Source organism: Babylonia areolata, chromosome 19 (genome assembly GCF_041734735.1).
Source record: "Babylonia areolata isolate BAREFJ2019XMU chromosome 19, ASM4173473v1, whole genome shotgun sequence".
NCBI lineage: Eukaryota > Metazoa > Mollusca > Gastropoda > Neogastropoda > Buccinidae > Babylonia > Babylonia areolata.
The window spans coordinates 43,708,039-43,724,352 of record NC_134894.1 but is presented as its reverse complement, the minus strand read 5'-3'; positions in this window follow the sequence as shown (position 1 = coordinate 43,724,352).

Here is a 16,314-nt window from a genome sequence, read left to right as displayed (position 1 = left end):
AGCTGCTTTGACTGACATGTTGAATGCACTTCACCAGTCCTGTGAGAATTTAAGAAAGCATGTTGGTCAGTGACAGATCAGATCAGAGCGTCAGTTTTGACAGGAATCTTCATGATATTGTCATTTGCAGTTAGACCATAGGATATACATTGACGTGTCTATTTGCGAACGATTCTGCACAGTTACTGAATACTCTCAAAAGAGTGTGTTTGCGTGTGGTGTGTGGTTTTATGTTTTTAAATGCATGTGTGCGTATGTGTGTGTGTGTGTGTGTGTGTGATATCAAAACCAACAATACAACAGTCTGGTACGATGTTCAGTTCAAGACATGCTTCTGTTTTAATTGTCATGTACCCAAACCCATCGTTCGCAATTGGACTTGCCCGTTCTCATTTAACCTCCAGCACCACTGCTATTTCAACTGTCGAAGAAACGTTGAAAATAAGCTGACGAACTAAGTTTCCTGGTGCAACCAATCGGAGAAGGCCTTCGACTGGATCGTTCGCGATTTGGTCCATATACCCAAGAGAGGGGGTGCGTGAATGGGAGGGCCGGCGCAGGGAGGGGGGATGAGAACTGTTCACAACGGATTCGCCTGCACACTATAGCTGCGTGTTGCACGTGGGACTCAGTGCTGACACAGCACATTTAACGGGGGAATCACGTGTAGACACAAGCAAAGGTGTCGTTGCATCCGGGGCTCTGAATGTTCCATGGATATCATGATGGGTGACGGGTTTTGCAGAACTTCATTTTCACGTCGATGTTATGAAAATGGTGACAATTTTTTTTTACCCCTCTGTGGCTTCGCTGATGACCTTGCAGAAAGTTTGTCGTGTCCACAACACAATGCTGACGCACCTCTGATCGGAACAGGCTTCCAACGACATCGGAAGTGTCGTATTTTCGTGCTCTGTCGTCTGCTTGTCACCAGCGGCCGGTTTGCAGTTCGGTCTGCATCAGTGTCTCAAGATCAGCCGGGAGTGCCTGCTTGCTGCAGTAAGACAGTCATTTGTACAAGCTGTAAGTGTTTTCTTTAAATTTTATTAGTATTTATTATTTTTTCATTGGTACAACGCGCGTTAGAATGGAGTTGAGAGGAAAGTGAAAGTTGCATATAAAAGACTTTTTTATTATTATTTTTTTTTTTTAGCATATTGCAACTTTACCAGCAATTTTGCGCATGTATTGTTTGAAACGATATTACTAGTGTACTATTAGATGTTGTAACGGGCCATTTTCAGTGGATTTGACGTTATTTTACTCACTTTTGACGGATGCGCGGATTTAGTATCACTAAACTTAACGCGCTACCATCAAGCGTTTTCCGTATTTCGTTCCACAAACCATGGAAGTGTAACCAACAGGTGCAATAATTTAGGATGCTGTAATAGGGACATTGCCAAAGCACATGAAAGTGTTATCAAACAGTTAAATGTCAGAGTTTCAAAGCCTTGCCAAACACATTCTGCTAAGCTTTAGATTTGGTTTCAAGTTGGAACCGTGACACGAGAAAGAAAAAAAAGGTTTACTGAGTCAAATAAACCAGTATGAGTCGGGCGTGAAATAAGTTATTCATTTTAAAAAAATGTATTTTTTTGTGTGCGAAATTTATCATACACGGAACATTCCAGTATAAATCAGATCAATGGTAAAAACAAAACACGATAATCAGGAGACGCTGGCTTTGGGTACTATAAATAGACCGAGTTTTGTGCTCACATGATTCACAGCAGTGCGTCACGTGATCTAAGTTGCTTGGGTCTCCGCACATGCCAGTATCAGTAGCTCAAGGAGGCGTCACTGCGTTCGGTCAAATCCATATACGCTACACATCTGCCAAGCAGATGCCTGACCAGCAGCGTAACCCAACGCGCTTAGTCGGGCCTTGAGGAATAAAAAATGAATAAAAACGAACAGAAAAAAAAACCCAATTTAAAAAAAAAAAGATACACACACACACACATATTACCCTGCACCCCTCTCCCTCCACACTCATTTCTAGGCTACACAGCAGTTTCCACGGCACACCCACCCACACCCACGCATGCACCCTTGTACAAACACACACACATACACCCATATCCCCCACCCCCAACCCCACACATATATACACATATATATGCACACCTGCACGTTCCAATATTCTGTTGCTCCCACAGTGTAGACATGCATACACACACATACCTCATCCTCTACACACACACACACACACACACACTCACACTCACGCACGTGCACAGAGCTCTCCTGACACATGCGTACACTACACGCGCACACACACGCACACAGAGCAACAACTCCGATCGTGAGACTGAGCATACTCAAAATTGAGATATTAGTGTCTGCGAAACAGGTTTGTTTTTTTTTGACCTTTTGCATCACTTTTTTTCTTTTTATACTGCGCAAGCGATGGCACTTAATTTTACAGAATTGGTTGTAGCAATAGAAGCTATCAGCTGAAGAAATGGAGGACAGCATTTGTTTGCTGCTTTTGTCTGTTGATCGCCTTTGGCCGGTGATTTAGAGTAAAAGTTTAATGTGCATGCGCAAGATCCAAGATAGTCGCGGAAATCTCAGCGGATTGTTTTGAAGTCTTGCCAAGTTCTTCTTTCTTTGAACATCCACCATCATTATTTTGATGGTTCTGATGTGTATAGAACTGGGGGGTTTCCCCTAGCTAAGTTGTTTTGTAGAACTGACAGTTTGGGACTTGGGGGGGGGGGGGGTGGTGGTGGTGGTGGTGGTGGTAGAGGAGGAGGGGGGTCAGGAGGTTGGGCGGGGGGTGATGTGCTGGTCGATCAGATTCAGGACTTGAAGCACTCCGCTGAGGTTCAGGAGATAACCTCTGGAGGCAGGCTGTTCCAGTCCCTGACAGTCCTTGGTAAAAAGGAATACTTCCTGTAGTTCATGTTACAGGCTGGGAGGAGATATGTCTCCCTGTGTGACTGTCTTGTGGACCATGCTGGGGTGTTTGGTGTGGGCCTGAATGGGATGTTGATGCTGACCTCTTCACGATGCTATTTGAAGGTGGTGATCAGCCTTGCTGCTCTTCTTGTCTGTTAGGGTGGACCACTGCAGATGTGTCAGCATGGAGTCGACACTTGAGGTGTGACGGTGGCGGTTCACAACCTATCGAGCTGCATGGCATTGGAGTTTTTCAATGCTGTCGATGTTTTTGGTGGTGTGAGGGTCCCAGACAGGTGAGGCATATTCTAGAGTGGGCAAACTAGGGCTTTGTAGGCTGTTTCTTTGATGATGGAGCCCACTCTTAGGTTCCACCTGAGAAACCCTAAGGTCTTGTTTGCCCTATTTGTTATATTTGAGATATGGGTGCCCCAGCTGAGATCTTGGGATATGGTGACCCCCAGGTACTTTCTCTGTTACTCTTTTGAGGTTCTGGCCATGGAGATGGTACGTGCCAGTGTTTCTCTTCCTCGAGACATGGAGGGCATGGTACTTGTCTGGGTGGAAAGACATTCCATTTTGTTTCCCAGTCTGCTATGTGGTCCAGGGCCTGTTGTAGCTTCCTTTGGTCTTGAGGGGAAGTTATGGTTCTGTGTCAGAGAGTGTCGTCTGCAAAAAGCTGTTGTTGAGTTGTTCAGGGAGGTCATTTATGTAGAGGAGAAAAAGGGCTGGGCCCAGGACTGATTCCTGGGGGACTCCTTGACTCTACTGGGATGGCCTTTGAAGAAGCTCCATCAACCACCACTTACTGTTGGTTTGCCAGGAAGTTCTTGATCCATTCATGAACCTGGCCAGTGATCCCGTAATGCCAGAGTTTGTGGATTAGAAGGGAGTGGCAGACCTTGTCAAAGGCTTTAGAAAAATCCATCACCAAGACGTCTGTTTCCCCTTCTCCATGTTGTAGGATAGCTCATCCACAAGCCCCAGCAGTTGGCTTTCACAAGACCGGCCTTGTCGGAAACCATGCTGTTCCTCGCGCAGGATCTTGTTTGCCTCTGCTAATCCCATGATTGTGCTTACCACAATATGCTCTAGGATTTTGCGTGGGACACTCGTGAGGGAGATGGGGCGATAGTTTTAAGGCCTGTATCATTCACCCTTCTTGAACACAGACGCTTGCCTTTTTCCAGTCTTTTGGAACAATGCCTGTGTTGATGGAGGACTGAAAGAGAAGCGTAGAGCTGGGGCAATTTCATCAGCGATTTCCTTCAGGAGGCAAGGGGTGATTCCGTCTGGTCCAGGGGCTTTGCTCGGGTTTAGACCTTTCAGTAGCTTTCTGACTACTGCTACTGAAAATATGGATGTGGTCACATGTGGTCCCTTGGGCTTAGGGCTCATGCCAGTACAGGTCTTAAAATCCTCTGGTGAGCAGGATAATTTGCTGCTGAATGCAGACTGAAACTGTGCATTCAGTACTTCTGCCTTGTCCTTTGCTTCTGTGACAAGCTTGCCAGCTACTTCCATTGGAGAGACACTGGCTGCTTCCGTGCGCTGAGACTTTAATGTATGTCCAGAATGCTTTCTTTGTTCCAGGCTTTGTTTCTTGGCTGTCAGATCAGGTTTTCAGTGTAGGACCAGTAGGCTCTTCAAAGTCTGCTCTGAACTTGGCGTTCAAGGGTTTTAACCTCTCTGCGTATTTTTTAGTCTCCTTTTTCCATCTTTTGTAGAGTCTATCTCTCCTCCGGATCAATTTCTTGGTGTTGTAATCCACCCATGGCTTGCTGTTCTTCGGTCGGAGGGTGGTGACTGGAATGTGTGCCTTGACAGCCGAGTGGAGTTTTTCCTTCAGTTCTGTCCAGGCTTCCTCTGGATCACTTTTGTCATTGTACTTTGTAATGTCATTGGACAGCTGTTTGGCAGCAGGATGTACATTTGGCCAGTCAGCCTTGTACTGTGGGACAGGTTGTTGGGTCTGCTTTTGGTGGACTGGGTAGGGTTGGAATTCCATGTATGGGATGTTGTTGTCTGAGAGTCCTGGCATGCTTTCAGTCCTGAGAACAAGTGAAGGATGATTTGTAAGGAACAGATCAAGGGTGTGTTCTCCTCTTTTGGGAAAGGTCACCATCTGTTCCAGGCCAAGGTCTTGGATGGTGTCTATGAACTTGTGGTGGAGGGTTGGGTACCTGGAGGTGAACTCTAACATTGACCCAGTCCATGGCTGGGAAGTTGAAATCCTGCCAATGACAATGTGGGCTCCAGTGGCCACCACTTGTCAGGTAGATCTCTCGAATCTCTCTTGGTTGTCTGCATCGCTGGTGTCATGTTTATAGTTGGGTGCGACGAGGAGCTGTTTTGCACCCTTGAGTTTAATTTTGACCCAGATGATATCGCACTCAGGGACTGCTAGTTCAGGGACCTCATGGCAGGTTAAGCTTTTGCTGACTGCTGTCAGCACACCTCCTCCATTTCTATTATGATCCACTCTGAAAACTTAATAGTTTTGAGGGAACAGTTCTCTATCACTTCCTTGTCTTGCCAGGTCTCAGTAGCTATGACAGCGTCAGGTTTTGTGCTAAGATTTTGAAGTGCAGGGACCTTACCAGTGATAGACTGACAATTGATATTGAGGAACCACAAGGGGCGATTTTTTTTGTCTTGTCTGTTTGCTGTGGTAGGAGTAGAAGTATGGAGGGGAGAGAAAGACTCGGTGTTGGACTTGCCTTGTAGGGCTGAAGCGTGGGCTGATCTGTAATTAGCACAATCACAGATAATGCATTTCCACACAGCGTTTCTATTTTCTGGGTCACATAGATTGTTAGGAGGTTGAGTTTAGGCTTTGACATGACGTGTGAAACCACTGTCCACAACCCTCACAAGCTACACCTTGCTGGTGCCAGGTGACTGGGCAGTCGCATGTGCCACATGGGTACCTTGACATAGACTGGCTGTTGCCTTCTTCATCATGATGGTGAGAGTCATTTGGCTGGGAGGGTAATGTTTCACACAACATTTGGGAAGCAACATCAGTGGAATGTACTATGGGTTTAAAATTTATCCATGGAGTAAGACTGAATGCTATAAACATAAGGTAGGAACAGTATAATGTTCACAAATAGAAACATGGCGAGTATGACCAATAAAGAACTCTCTGATAGCCAACAGTTCTTTCTTGGGGGCCTGGTACTATAAGCCATAGTGGGTACATCATCCCAAAAATATGGAGGTAATACTCAGTCACAGTCTCAGTTTGGAGCGAAGAGAAACTGGTACTCTTCCCATCAGCTACTCAGAATCCGCATAGGCAGTAATAGCACTTGAATTGTTTGTCTGGTGTCACAGTAGTGGTGGACAATCTAGAAATTCTCACATCGCACTGACCACTGTTTTACTAAACACTTTAGTGTAACTTACTGGTGTCACTAGTCACTCTCTAAACGTATAGTGTCTTGGACTCGGGCACTTCCATGAATCCAGAGAGAAAAAATTTTCAACACACTAAAGGAAAAACATTTTTTGATGCCCGTGTGTTCGATGACTTGGTGTTGCTCCTAGTCATAGTTGTTGATACCGTACTTGGGAATACACTGTTCCATAATAAATTGAAAGTACTCACAAAGAAAGATGGCGTCTTGGTGAGTGATAATACCAAAGGTCGATTTTTGCCAATTTCTGCGCTTTTCCTTTACTTGAAGATACTCATCATAGTAGTTTACTGCCTCTTTCACACCCACGGAGATGTTTAGCCCAGTGGAAAGGAGGTAGGGACATGGGACTGCCAGTTTTTTTCGCTGTCAACAACGGAGCTTGACGAAAGCGTCTTACTCCATTACCAGAACCGGAAACCCCCCAGTTTGTGGCCACGCCAGGCGGGGGCTTTCCATCGATCCCGGATCGTGATCCTATTTGGTGCGGCGGATGCCAAGCTACTATTCCCCCCCCCCCCCACGCCCCCACCAGGCCCCCCCTAAATGCTTAAGATTACACAGAAATATTTTTACTGACCGCTATTTTATGACATGTACAGTGGCAAATTGAAAGGGTGTGGGAGGGCTAATCAGACGTATCCCCCTATATTCCCCCCCTCCCACCATCAATCACAATGAAAGTTACACATAACAGAACAGTATGTGTGGAAGGAAGTCTTGAATATTTCATTGACTAGTTTGTGTGAACAAAGTGAGTTTGTTATTGTGCATCTATAATGTAGGGTAAACTTGATATCATGCCAGGATGTCCCTTCTGCTTACTTGGCATTGTAACATCACCTTCAAAGGAACAAACTCTTGACTGTTTCTTCCATAACCAAGATAGAATACTTTATCTCTAAAAGATTGTTGACATAAATTATCTGCTGACAAGTGCATTGATTAGAACAGTGCAATCAAAATGTAAAATACTAACTATAACAGCGATTAAATTTTGAAAGACTGAATCAGTGCAAAAATACTGTAGTCTGTCACATTACAGAAGAACTCCAATATATAAAGTGATGCTAAACCTGCTTGCTGCACAGGATGGCAAATAACAAGGGTTAACACACCTAGCAGATCTAGATTTGTGAAAGACAGAAACAAGGATTGCTTTTGTTCTCTCCCTCTTTGTCGTTTTCTCACGCTCTTTGAGAGAGATCGAGTGTGTGTGTGTGTGTGTGTGTGTGTGTGTGTGCGCGTGCGCGCGTGTGTGGTGGGACATCCCATGCCGATATCCTCAAAGACACTGTCACGGTTTTAAAAACATGTAATAAGTTAAGGCATTCTCGTAGATGATTCATGTGTATCAAGCATGTGTAAATGTGTGAATGAAAGGAGAAAGGGGGGCTGCACAAGGACAACAAGAATAGGGGTGGGAGTGACAAAGATGGTGAGGGGAAGGAGAGAGTTGAGACGGACGGAGTCAAAGAGCAAAAGAACAGTGTGTAAATGAGAGGTGCATGCGAGAAAAAGTGAGAGAGAAGGGTGGATGCAGGAGGACGGCGGGAAAGCGTAGAGAGAAATAGCCAGTGTGTGTGCGCGCGCAGGCGCATGTTAGTATGAGAAAGCGAGGGTCATGAGGCAAAGGAGAGAGACAGAAAATGTATTTTAAAAAAACAAAACAAAAACAAACCCGTACACACACACACACACACACACCAACACGCGTGCAAGTGCGAATGAGAAAAGTAATTCAGTGGGAGAGTTGGGGGGGGGGGGGGGGGAGCAGAGGGTGACTGTTAAAAAGCAGACAGGCAGGTCGATGTGACCACCGTTCTCCATCATATCAACTTTGTGCAACAATCAAGACCATCTCTCTTGGGAATTTGTGTGGCCCTGAAAAGGGCCTGGTTTGAAGGGAAGCAGTGAGAAAAGTCATCTCGGTACTGTCCTCACTGCTTTCCTGACCAGCTTCCTGGCTGAAGGTGGTTCTGCTTGATGGAAGGGTTTGCCCTGAGCCTGGCTTGGATCAGTATTGCCTTTAGAACAGCTTCCAGAGACGATGTTCGGCCGAATCCTGCAGTTGGGAAATGTTTCAAACGTGTTGAGAACTGTAATGATGAGGTCCGTGTCGGACCTGACGGCACGTCTTCTGATGGATCCTGACGGAGCATCCGGTATCTGTAGGCGAAGACCAAAAGCAGAGCTCCTTCAGCTTCTGTGTGAATCCATTTCCGAAGATCCGTCTCCTTTCTCGCCTTCGCAGTAAATGACGATCTACCCGATTAATGGTGATTCACGTCCTCCGGCTTTTTGGCCATATGGGACATTTCTGTTGACTTCATCTGTTGAGAAGAAAAAGCAGAAAAAAGGGGAGGGTTAGCAAATAATAGGTTATGAGTTAAGAGTTACATGTAAAATATATAATTATGGTTTGCGCGCTCCGTGGCTGCCGTCCATGGGGAGGGGCCGGTAAAATATCGTTATTCTGGGTCGTTTAAAAATTGTTTAAAATCTCAGGGCCACCAGATTAAAAATTGTAATAGGAAATAATGTACTAGAAAGAAAACAAAGAATATCATGTATAAACAGATGCACAACACTCGCATGTGGGGAACACAACCCATGAACCATACGTTTTATTGATTATCTAAAAATCAAGGAAAAAATAAGGAATCTGTTTAATGTGTAATTTATCAATGTTGTAAGACAAATATTAAAAACCGAAAAGCATGTCACATTAGATCACTACTATGGTCAGGGTGGAGGGTGTGGCAAACATCGCGAGGAGCGATACCCCATCGCTCCCTCCCCTCCCAACTAGAATTCATAAATGTTTCACGTGTTCATAGTGAGCACGGCTCAATTCGTCGTTGCGGTTTGGGTCAGTGAGGAGATACCCCCTTCGCTCCCGCGGTGTGGAAGTGTTGAGTCTGCGCGGGGCAGGAGGGAGAATGGGGGGCGGGGTGGGGACTGGACGGGAGGGAGAGGGCTGGGGAGGGGGAGGGGGGCACAAGAGGGGGCGGTAGTTAACCATGTCGCCATCAGAACAGATGGCCTCTGTCTAAAGTGTCTACTATACTCTCTGCTAGTTTGATGAGGAGGGTCCATCCTAGTGGGCCCCTCCTTGTTGTTGGGTCGTGTGTGCATGCTAGTTTACTGTTTCTAATAATGATCTTAAGTCAGATAAGTGTGATTGGATTTCAGTGCAGGGGTAAAAAAAGATGTTTCATATCCATATTCTGTCCGCAATTACATAATAATTTGGTTGAATTTTGTTTTGAGGCCATCTGTCCTGATGCGAAAGATCAACCTATTGATACGTAGAGGAACCTGGAGGAAAAGGCCGCCCCTAACTCGGGACGAGTCCCACCCGTGAGCGGTGGCCATCCAGCCCAAATGCGACTCCCACTGGCCGCGGACCACCCGTCGGGCCATGGCCTTTGCCAACATCCACGACGTTGGCCGTCTGGCCCAGAGCCGCTTCCTTGGCGGCTCTATCCGCAATTCCCGAGAGTGATGGGATCCAGATTAGTGGCAGTGTTGTACCTTTTATGGTAATTTGATGGTTCAGAAATGATTTCCTTGATTTCGTTTCTGTTCAATGTGTTCTTAATTGCTGTGATGGCTGATTTCGAATCAGAGAGAAGTGATACCGAAATTGGGGTTCTGCATATCATTAACGTATGTACAGGCCATACAAATGGCCCAAAGTTCTGCTGTGAAAATGTTATCATTTAACTTATATGTATATATCATTTTTAAATAGAATAGAAAAGGAACTGCCTATATGTGTTTAGTCTGACTTAGAACCGTCAGTGTATATTTGTAGTGTGTGTGAAATAGAATGGATTTTTTCTTTTGCTTTATAACTGATAATATTCGGTTGGTGTTTCTTTGTATCTTCCAAGGTGGTGTCTATGATGGGTAGTTCTAAAACCCAAGAAGACAGGGGCACAGAGAATGGCTTGGTAATAAATTTTGTGTCAGTGTTGGCGTCTTTTAATGCACGTGTAACGTAGTCTGTAGTTTGTGTGAGTGCCTCATATATTTGTGGTGTTTTGTTTTTCATTTTTGAAAATTAGTTACACTGCTCTCTTCTCCATACAGAGATGAAAAAACAGCTTGTGTGGGGTTCTCCGTCGCAAAAGTACGGATAGCATGATTGCAACAGTTCAGTTTTATTGTATGGGAGAGGGGCATCCAATCGATGTCCCGGTACATTTGAAAAATGGTGGCATGTCTGGGGAGGTCAAGGGCTCACTTAAAGTCTTAACTCCCGAGAGCAAGGTTTCGGTTGCGCATGCGCACTAGAGCCTATCCATAAAAGGGAAAGGGGCGGAGTTTATCTATAAAAGCGCGAGCACGTGTCCGGTAGGTTAGTAGATCATCATATTTCTCTCCGTTTGCATGTTTTACAAACAATGTGGTCGTTTACGGTTGCCAACGTCGAGGGGCTGTCTGCATGCTTTCCAATTCTCACCGGACAGTACCACGTGCTGGTGCTATTTTTATCTGACAGACACGTCTAGCGCAAACACAAACGGCTCTAGCTCCGCCCCTTTTCTCTGCATTCAAATTTTGTATTACGTGTAGCTGACACATTTTGTACTTTCCAAAGTCAATTCAGGTCTAGATTGGAAGCTGCTAGGCAAATCTCGCTCTCTGCCATAAATGAAGCCAAACCGTAGCTTTATTAGGCTTTTATTTTGAATAAACCTTCACCGACGTCACAGTGTCAGACTCTGGTGAGAAACTGGCTTGATTCAAATCGCCCGCCATTTATAGTCCGGTTCAGGCTTTAATAGCCCTTGATTCAACCCTTTGTTGTCGTAACGACGACTCGGGGGCATTGAAGAAAACCTTGTCCATGGAGGAGTCTGGTTCTAACGAGGGCCCTGACCATTTCCATGCGAACCTTGAGGTCAGTGGCCCACTTCTCCCTGGACAAGGATTTGATGAAGTTGATGGCTGAAGTTGATTTACTGATAAGGTGGTTGATGTGCACATTCCAGGTAAGGGTTTCAGTAAAAATAACTCCTAAAAATTTGACTTGTTTTGATTGTTTGATAATGTCATGTATGTACGCTAAGATCTGTGTCCCCCATCCTGCTAAAGATGATGAAGACACATTTACCTGTGGAAAAAACAAAAAAAAAAACATTATAAAATAAATAGGTAGTAAGTCTGTCATGTTAAATTCTTTAAAGCTTTGTCATGTTTACTTTCTGGGACTTATAGACCTCCGACCATATAACTATGTCGTCGGCATACACAAATTTAGTTTACTCATATCGTATAACATAATTGAATAAGGTGGCCATGTATTTGTGAAAGGGCGTTACCCACGCGGACTCTGTGTTCTGTTTGATAGAAACTGCTTAATGAAAGCATACATTGTACCATTAATACCTAATTTACTTAAGTTAAATAATAATTTATTATGCCATACTGCATTGTAGGCAGCTTCAATATCGAAAGTTGCAAAAACTTTGCTCTTTCTGGCTAGGGCTTTCTTGAGGCTTACCAGGTGGTCCGTGCAGCATCTATACCTCTTCTAAAACCGGCTTGGGAGGATGGGATAATGTCGTTTTTATTTAGAAAATACTCTAATCTGCCTTTGACTATTCTTTCATAAATTTTTACCTAAATGTGGAGTAAGGGAGATGGGGCTGAAGGAATCTGGGGACCTTTGGCCGAACTGCAAAGAACGCACCAATCGGCTGCGAGCAAATCGGCCCTCTGGTGACCGAAAACTGCCAAAACTGTGTTGGGGTTCATATTTCAGACGATATCTCTGCCTCACGGAGATATCTTTTCGTACCAGTTATATATTTAGAATCTGCGGAATGCCGGCTTTCCTCTGTCATTCAACAAGGATTATTCGCTTTAAAGTGAAGTTATTTGTGATTCAAGTCGATTTGGGGGTGAGCAAGAAAAGAGCACTTTCTAAAAAATACACAAATTATAGCATTTATCTATAAACCTAAATGGTAAATACTATTCAGTTATAAAGTTTCTAGTTCGGTTGATATTCTACAACAGTTTTTGATATTGTAGGGTTGCTGATGTGGAAGGAAATATGTTTATCATCAGTAGAAAACACAAATTTTGGTCATCCCTACAATGCATTACAATCAGTTTCAATGCATGACTGTTTCTCTCACAGATAGCCTGTTTTCACACACTTCAGTGATAACACAGCATTGGAACATATCTGAACGAAGTCCCCACATAGTTGTCTAACATCCTACAGTTCCCTGCAGAGCATGTTTAATTGCACGGAGTTCCCTCCCCAGTTGAACGGACCGCGATATGCAAAAACGTTCAGTTGGAAACGTTTGCTTTGAGATCTCTCTCTGTCTTTGTTATTTATTGTTGTCAACAAGGAGAGATTGGAAGACTAGGCAAAACCTAAAATCGTTATCCTTGGAGTAATAAAAAGTTTTTATTTTTATTTTTATATAATCTTGAACGTGTGTGTTTGTGGAACGAGAGCGAGACAGGAGTGAGAGGGAGACAGAGAGACAAAGACACTATAACGGAGACACATACACTACACGTGCGTGCGCAGGCATCCAGACGTACGTGCATACATGCAACGTTTGAGACAGGATGATGATAACTATCACTTTTATTCTGGTGGGGTGTTAAAAAAGGGAGAAAAAGTTAACACACATTTATCTCCAAATCAACATGGGTTATCGTTCTTTACATGACAGAAAAAAAAAATTATTCCTCTGCTTCCAGTTTCGATTAGAAAATCTTTACTCGAAATCAAAATATTTGATCAGTTCGCTATACTGTGCAGCTCAATTGCTAGATTTTTTTTTGAGAATTAATCGATCACTCAACATCGAGCACACGAAGCTCTGCAGAGCCAGTTTAATTGCAGAGTATCAGTATCAGTCGCTCAAAGAGGCGTTACTGCGTTCGGTCAAATCCATATACGCTACACCACATCTGCCAAGCAGATGCCTGACCAGCAGTGTAACCCAACGCGCTTAGTCAGGCCTTGAGGAAAAGATAAATAAAAATACTGCTACTACTAATAGTATTTATAAGGCGCAAAATCTTGAAGTCAACTCTAAGCACACACAAAAAAGATAACGACGATAAATAAGCAAATAAATGTAAAACGTGTAGAGACATACACACACACATGCGTAACAGATAGGCAACAAACATCCAGTTCCACAGATATGAAAGCACAATCAAATACACAAACGTACATGAGCCCCAACACGCGCGCGCACACACACATTACCCTGCACTCCCCACGCTCCCCTCCTCCACACGCTCATTTCTCGGCTACGTATCGCAGCTTCCACGGCACACACTCACACACACACTGTACAAGCTCACACACATACGCTCATATCCCCCACATATATATACAAATATATATATATAATATATATATATATATCTATATATATTATATGCACACACGCACGTTCCAATATTCCGTTGCTCCCACAGTGAAGACATGCATACACACGCACCTCATCCTCTACACGCAAGCACGCACGTGCACAGAGCTCTCCTGACACGTGTACACTTACACCCTCGCGCACGCACACAAACACACACACGCTCGCACAGAGGCTGCCACTGATTGGCCGCAAGAGGTGTGGGAAAAGATCTCTGATGCTAAGAACGTGGCGTCTAATGTGTTGCTCAGTCGTCGGATTTGGAAAAGCCCACAGAGACTGTTCCGTTTTGAAGAAATTTGCGCAGTGTTAGTTTGGAAATGATGCCGATAGTCGTTTGATTTGCAAAGCATCGTGCTCTACCTTTCACGCTAGACTTACGGCCGCTCCCTCTCTACCTTTATTTCTTTGAGGCGATCATGGTGTGATGGCCTTGTACCTGTTCTTTTTGGTGGTATTTGACTTTTCTGGGGATTTCCGATTTTCCTAGATGTAGGCCGCTCGTTGCTGCGTTACCAGCTGTCAGCTCGCTCATTTCCCTTAACACCTGCATGTCCAGGGCAGAATGACCACGTAAGTTTTTTTTATCTGAAAGTTGCGCATTGCTTCATGCCACTCCGGGCTTCCCATTCCACTGTCAATTTTCTGTATGAGGTTCATTGAGTCCGTTAGAACCATGGCATGTTGCTTTCCGGGCATATGGATAGATGATAACCACTGGAGGGCATGTGTCACAGCTTCAACTTCATCGTTAGGCTGGAGGTTGTGACTTTGTAGGCAGCATTCTCTTCCCTAATTGTTTTTCCATTTTGTTTCGCAGTGAATCCCCAGCCGGACTGGCCTTTGGTGACTGAGCCATCTATGAAAATGATGTCCTCTTCTTTACTGTTTTTGTTCTCCCTTACCAGTCTGAACGTACCACAGACAGTATACGAAAACGTTCTTTTGATGACTGTTGCGTTTGCTCTCGCTCGCTCTCGTTTGTTCTCACTCCGCGCGCGCAGTCATACAAACACGAATGTCGTGTTTTTGTTTTTTGTTTTTTTCCTTGTGGTGTGTGTGTGTGTGTGTGTGTGTGTGTGTGTGTCTGGGGGTGGGGGTAGGAGTGTAAGAGGAAGACAGAAACTGAGACAAAAGACGAAGGAAGAATGTGTGTGTCTTTGTGTGTATGAAGGCGAATTGATGTGGAGAGAGAAAAAGCGAGAGATTGTGCGTGTGTGTGCGTATGTGCGCGCGCGCTTGTGTGTATGTGTGTCAACACACGCACCACGGGCACGTGTGTGTCCATGCAGCGCACGCCTGTGTGCGTGCGTGTGCATTTACGTTTCCGTGTCTGCTGTGTATGAGAGCGTGTGTGTGTGTGTGTGTGTGTGATAGTGAAGTGTACGTGCAATGCATGTGTGTGCACATTTGCGTGTCTGTTGTGTATTGATCTGCAGTGTTTGTACATGTGCGTGCGTGCGTATGTGTGTGTGTGTGTGTGTGTGTACATGAGTGATTGTGTGTGTGTGCGCTCGCGTGCACGTTTGCGTCAGTGTGTTGTGTGTGAGGGCGTATTGATCTAAGAGTGTGTGTGAAAGAATGCGGGTGTGTGCATCTCATTTTGGAATTAGTTTGGCCCTGAAAAGGGCCTGTTTAAAGAAACGAGGAGATAAGTCAGCTCCTCTGTGCTCGCCTGACTGCTTTTCGGACGATCTTCCTCGCCAGTCGTTGTCTGGTCCTGGAGGGATTCGCCCTCAACCTCGCCTGAAGAAGTATGGCTTTCACCACCGCGCCAAGTCCCAACAGGTTTATTCTTCTGTTGGGATGGAGGAGTCGATACTCCCTTATGACATGACGAATAATCGCCAGGTCAGAGGGGTCTTCAGGCAGATGGTCTGGCGGGTTCAGAGCAAATCCCATGTCTGGCTCCAGTCCCATGGCAAGGAACCGGGCCCGAAAAACGAGGCAGCACAGAGGTCGCAGCTTCTCCGACTCTATCGTTATCAGCGGCATCGTTCCAAATGACGTTCAGGCCATCGCTTCACCGTCTTAAGTACAGCTGAACCGAACTGCAAAGAACGCACCAATCGGCTGCGAGCAAATCGGCCCTCTGACGGCCGAAAACTCCCAAAACTGTGTTTGTTGGGGTTCATATTTCAGACGATATCTCTGCCGAACGGAGATAACTTTTCGAACCAGTTACATATTTAGAATCTGCGGGATTCCGGCTTTCCTCTGATACCTCATTCAACAAGAATTATTGGCTTTAAAGTGAAATTATTTGTGATTGAAGTCAATTTTGGGGAGAGCAAGAAACGAGCACTTCGTAAAAAATACACAAATTATAGCATTTATCTATAAACCTAAATGGTAAAAACTATTCAGTTACAAAGTTTCTAGTTCGATTGATATTCTACAACAGTTGTTGATATTGAAGGGTAGCTGATGTGGAAGAAAATGATGTGTTTATCAGCAGTAGAAAACACAAATGTTGGTCATGCTTATAACGCATTAGTATCATTTCAATGCATGACTGTTTCTCTCACAAATAACCTGTTTTCACACACTTCAGTGATATCACA